This window comes from Bos indicus x Bos taurus, chromosome 29 (genome assembly GCF_003369695.1).
Source record: "Bos indicus x Bos taurus breed Angus x Brahman F1 hybrid chromosome 29, Bos_hybrid_MaternalHap_v2.0, whole genome shotgun sequence".
Taxonomy (NCBI): Eukaryota; Metazoa; Chordata; class Mammalia; order Artiodactyla; family Bovidae; genus Bos; species Bos indicus x Bos taurus.
In genome coordinates this window covers 22,724,081-22,730,080 of record NC_040104.1, presented here as the reverse complement: position 1 = coordinate 22,730,080, position 6,000 = coordinate 22,724,081, and positions in this window count along the sequence as shown.

Genomic DNA, 6,000 nt, shown 5'->3' with positions numbered 1-6,000 from the left:
TCCCAGGTCCAGAGCCCCCCAAGCCTGTCTGACTGCGTGACTGCCTGCCCTGCACGAATGCTGCTGTTAGCAGTCCTCTCTGGTCTCTTTGGCTTATACATTGGACTTGGGGAGACTAACCAAGTTGTCTCCTAATGATTTAATGGCAGCTTGATTTGACTCAAATCTCTATACTCTAGAAAGATGGTGTGTTTCTCTTGGGGAAAAGGACAAGTCTCAAAGGAATTCAGATTCATGTCTAGGTGGTCCTCAGGTGGGTAGGAATGGGCAGGTGACTCAGTGCCTGGAGGCTCTGCAGCTGGGGGAGGACTCTCTGCCCCACAGTCACATGATCCCTCCCTAGAGATGCTGTCAACACAGCCTCTTTCCATTCCCAGACTCTGCAGACCCAAGTGCTAAGAACTGATGGGGATTGAAGGGTCCCTTCACTCTGAGCTGTTCCTTTGGATATTAAGGCTTTCTCCTCTCTCAGTTCAAGCATCCAGGGCCCTCAGGGATCCGTGGAGTGAAGGCCAAGGGGACTTCCCAAAAGCAAGGCATGTCTGGATGGCTCTCAGAGGCCGTGATGCTCATTTCCAGCAACCTGCCCCCAACCCCCACGGCATCCTGATTGTCTCATTCCCACACACTAAGGAAGAGCTGACTGTGTGAGTCATGGGAATGACGTTGGTGGATGGGAGCTGCCTCCAGCTATTTCGAGGAGGCTCTGCTTTGGGACCCTGGTGATGTGCTGACCAGTGACCACATTAAACAGTATCTTCCTTACCCCCTGGTCTTAGAGTTTTGTGTTTTTGTAACTCTTTGACTGCTTGTAAGAGGGAAGAAAGAGGAGAGAGATTGTAAGGTGCTCTTTATAAGCACCCTCCAGAGGACATTTCTTCCTACCTCTGGCTCCTGGCTTCTCTGGCTTCTTCTGTGTTTTCTGGAAATGAAGCCAGGGCTCCTGCTGACCAGGCTGGTGGGGTAAATGATACTAATTCAGGTGGGATTGGATGTTGCAGTCTTGGTTCCAGCTCTTACTGGCAGAGGGACCTTGAAAAAGTCATATAACATCTCTGAGCCCCACTTTCATCTGTAAATTTTCTGTATGAGGTTGGAGGACAGCGGTGCTATGAAGACACTAGGTCTGTGTGTAAACCAGCCCTTGAGTGTTCTGGAAATGGTACAGCCCCTCGCTGACCACTAGAACCACAGCCCCCACCACCCAGGACACTCTCTTTGGCCGTGAGATCCTACCCTTTCTGCCTTCTTGTTTTTAGTTTGTTTCCCTCTTTGTGTGAGTTTGGTCCCAATTTCCAAATCTTCCTCTGTTTCAAGATGCCAAAGGTTGGAGGGAAGTTGAGACAAAAGAGAAGACAGGAATGATCTCCTCTTAGCTGAAGGGGAAGTTGCCCAGACATCATTTCACTGGCTGAGCTTCTGTCCCCTCATTCCTGGGCAATTTCAGTGTCCATGTGGAATCATGTCTAATACTCTCAACTCCACAGTTTCTTGACTTCCTTAGCACCAATGTCTGTGAGTCACATCTAGATCACACACTGGAGATTGGACCAAGTGGAGATTTCAAAGGCTGTTGATGTCACTATTTGTCTGCTCGTGTGTCCAGGAAGAAAAAGAGACCAGACCAGTTATTGTACTTTGTGTTCAGCTTGTCAATGCCTAACTCCGCACCCCTACCCCCGCCACCAACCCAGCTAAAGAAACGACCACCAGGAACACACTCGTTGTTAACATGTCGGGATTCTTACTCTTTGCAGCTAAGGGCATTCATATCATGGGGTCCCTCAGTAAGAAGGTGCATCTGTGCTAAGTCAAGTCCGATTCTGTGACCCCAAGGACTGTAGCCCACCAGGCTCCTCTGTCCATGGGATTTCCCAGGCAAGAATATTGGAGTGGGTTGCCGGTTCTTTCTTCAGGGGATCTGCCCAACCCAGAGATTGAACCTGGGACTCCTGCTTGGCAGGCAGATTCTTTACCACTGGGCCACCTTGGAAGCTCTAGTAAGAAGTTGTCAGAACCTATTATAAGATTTGGGTTTTGACTGGGTAATAGGAAGTGGAGCTTTGGTCTAAATTGGTTGCTTTTGGGGATCTAGGACAATTCAATGATTCTTTGCAGCAGAATGTCTTTAATAATTTCCTTACTATGTAGTAAGGAACTTCCCTGGTGGCTCAGACGGTAAAGCATCTGCCTGCAAGGCAGAAGACCTGGGTTCAATCCCTGGGTCAGGAAGATCCCCTGGAGAAAGAAATGGCAACCCACTCCAGTACTCTTGCCTGGGAAATCCCATGGACAGAGGAGCCTGGTAGGCTACAGTCCATGGGGTCGCAAAGAGTCCGACAGGACTGAGCGACTTCACTTTCACTTATTATATCAAATGGTTCTTTTTCTTCCTCTTCTATTATAAACATTACTGCTCTGAATCTTTATTTTGTATGTCCCCCAGTATCATTAAGATTTTCTTTACAGAATACCTAAACCTAGTTGTCGAATTTCTGGGTCTGTCTTAGGGCATACAAATTTCAATTTCAGATGCTAATGACAAATTGTTTTCCAAATCAATTGATTGCCCCAATGTCCTTAAAGTCACATCTTCATAATAGTTGGTGGATTTCTTAGTTTTTGACAATCTAGGATGCAAAATAATGTTTTATTATTGTCTTAATTTGTATTTTCCCGATTAAATAATGAAGCTAAGCATCTTTTCAAGTGTTATCCACCATTTGTGTTTTTCACCTGAAAAGTATTTATTTCTATCTATTGCTCATTTTTCGGAGGCTTATTTTTCTTTTTCTCAATAACTTTCAAGAGTTTTATATAGCCTGGAAAATAATTCTCTGTGAATTAGAGATGTTGAGAGAACAAGTTTGGCCTCATATTTTCTCTTTCTTTATGCTGTAATAAATGTTCTTAATTTTTCATAGATATATTTATTAATATTTGTTTTTATGTTTAGTGCATTTTTTCTATTTTTGAAGAAATTCTTCTCTATACTAAAATAAGGAAATATTCTCCCATTGGTTCTTCTAAACATATTCAAATTTTACTTTTAAGTCTTGGATCTATCATGAATTGATTATTTTTTAGGGCTTGAGGTAGGGATATTTTTTTTTGTTTGTTTTCCAGGTGGTAACCAATTATCCCAGCATGACTTATTGCTTAGTCCCAGTGACCTGCAATTATTCCTTGATCACACATCAAATACCCATATATACATGTATAGCTTGTTTCATTGGTCTATTTGTCTAATTCTGCATGAATCCCATGCTATCTCAGTTACTAGAGGTGTATAATGTTTTGCTATCTGGTAGACTTCACTTTCACTTTTCACTTTCACACATTGGAGAAGGAAATGGCAACCCACTCCAGTATTCTTGCCTGGAGAACCCCAGCGATGGGGGAGCCTGGTGGGCTGCCGTCTATGGGGTCCCACAGAGTCAGACATGACTGAAGTGACTTAGCAGCAGCAGCAGCAGCAGCAGAGTGAATCCTCCCCAGTTACTTTTCAAAGCTGTCTTGTCTAACCTTGCACCTTTAGCTTATCAAGTCCTTGAAAACTTTGTGGAATTTAAACTGAATTGTCAGGAAAAAACTGACATTTTATAACATTAAGTCTTCCTATTCATGAACTTCAGTTTAGTTCAGTGGCTCAGTCGTGTCCGACTCTTTGCGACCTCATGAATCGCAGCACGCCAGGCCTCCCTGTCCATCACCAACTCCTGGAGTTCACTCAAACTCACTTCCATCAAGTCGGTGATGCCATCCAGCCATCTCATCCTCTGTCGTCCCCTTCTCCTCCTGCCCCCAATCCCTCCCAGCATCAGAGTCTTTTCCAATGAGTCAACTCTTCGCATGAGGTGGCCAAATTACTGGAGTTTCAGCTTTAGCATCATTCCTTCCAAAGAACACCCAGGACCGATCTCCTTTAGAATGGACTGGTTGGATCTCCTTGCAGTCCAAGGGACTCAAGAGTCTTCTCCAACACCACAGTTCAAAAGCATCAATTCTTCGGCGCTCAGCTTTCTTCACAGTCCAACTCTCACATCCATACATGACTACTGGAAAAACCATAGCCTTGACTAGATGGACCTGTACACCTGCTAATTTATTTGGTTTTTCTTTATTTTTTAAAATTATTTTAAAAAATATTTATTTATTTATTTTGCTGCATGAGGTCTTAGTTGTGACACACGGATTTGCTGCTGTGGCCCTCAGACCCTCTAGCTGTGGCGCTGGCTTACTGGCTCCACTGCTTGTGGGATCTTAGTTCCCTGACCAGGGATTGAACCTGCATCCCCTGCATTGCGGGCAGGTTCTTAACCACTGGATCATCAGGGAAGTCCCTGCTTGGCTTTTCTTTAATGTCTTTTAATAAAGCTTCACAACTTGCTCTATATAGGTATTGCACATATTTTGTTCAAAGTATTCTTAGCCAAATTGTTAGACCTCCTGTTGAGATTATTAGCAAAGATAGATGCAAGAATCTCTACCAACCTGTATGCTTGTCCCTTTGCAATACTAGTTGTCCCTCCCATAAGGAAGCGGAATCTTTTCCCCAACACCTTGGAGTTAGGCTGACCTTGTGAGTCACTTTGACCAATAGAGTATAGTGGAAGTGATATGTGGAACTTCCAGCTCTAAGCCTCAAAAGGTCTTGCAGATTCTGTTCTTGAAACATTGCCCTGAGACAATCATATGAAGAAGCTCAATTTACCCCCACAGAGTAAAAATGAACTCTTCTAGCTGATGCCTAAACCTGCTAGCCAGCTGTAAGTATAAATCACTGGACTTGTGAGCGAGGCCATCTTAGGCTCCAGCTGCAGTTCAAGATGCCAGAGGATACAGACACATAAATGACGTCACGCGGCACCTGCAAGTGAATTGCCGAGCTGGGTCCAGCCCTACCCGCTGACACAAAGAACTGGGATAGAATAAAGTGGTTATTCTTTTAGGTCATTCCATGTTGGAGTGGCTTGCTACAGAGCCTTAAAGAAATGGGACACTGTGACATTACGTCTAGTAGTTTGTAGATTCCTTTCAAATTTCTATATAGAAAATTTTGTAATCTAAATCAATTTTGGTTTTTAAATTTCTCATCTTTATGCATTTTGGTTTCTTTTTCTTGTTTTACCAGTACAATGTTAAAACCAGGAGTGAATATGAGTGTCTTTGTTTAACCTCTTCATTTTAAAAGGAATATATCTAGTGTTTCACAATTAAGAATGAGGTTTGCTGTTGTTTTTTTTTAGGCATTATTTATCAGGTTTTAGAAGTTTTTTATTTCTAGTTTGGTAATGCTTTTATCATTATTAAGTTCTCCAAATGTTTTCTTCAGGTATCTAGTTTGTCTCCTTTAATCTATTAATGTGGTGGGTATCATTTAGTAACTTTCTAATTTTAAATTATTCTTGCATTCCTGGCATAAATATAGTTTGGTCATGATACATACATTCCTTTTTACACATTCCTAGATTACATTTGTTTAGGGTATTTTGTATGTATGTTTATGAGACTGGCTCATAATTTTTTCTCTCATACTTTCCTTGTCTCATTTTGTTATCAGGGTTTCACCAGTATCATATAATGAGTTAAAGAGTATTCACTCTGTGTTTATTTTCTGGAAGAGTTTGTATAATTTAGAAATTATCTGTTCCTTGAACAACTGGGAGGACCTACTTATAAGAGCATTTGAGCTAATGTTTGCTTTGTAGGAAGATTTTAATTTCTTTTTTCTGATTCAAATTCTGTTGTATATAGGATCCCCAAACTTGTTGATCTTACAAGTGGAAGTTTGTACTCTTTGACCAATATCTCCCATTCCCCTACCCCTCAACCCCTGGTAAATACTACTCTACTTTCTGTTTCTCTGAGTTTGCCTTTTAAAAGTTCTATATAAAAGTAATATTGTACGACGTTCATCTTTCTACGTCTGATGTATTTCACTTAGCATAATGCCTTCAAGGTCCATCCAAGTTGTCAGAAACAGGAAAATTTCCTTCT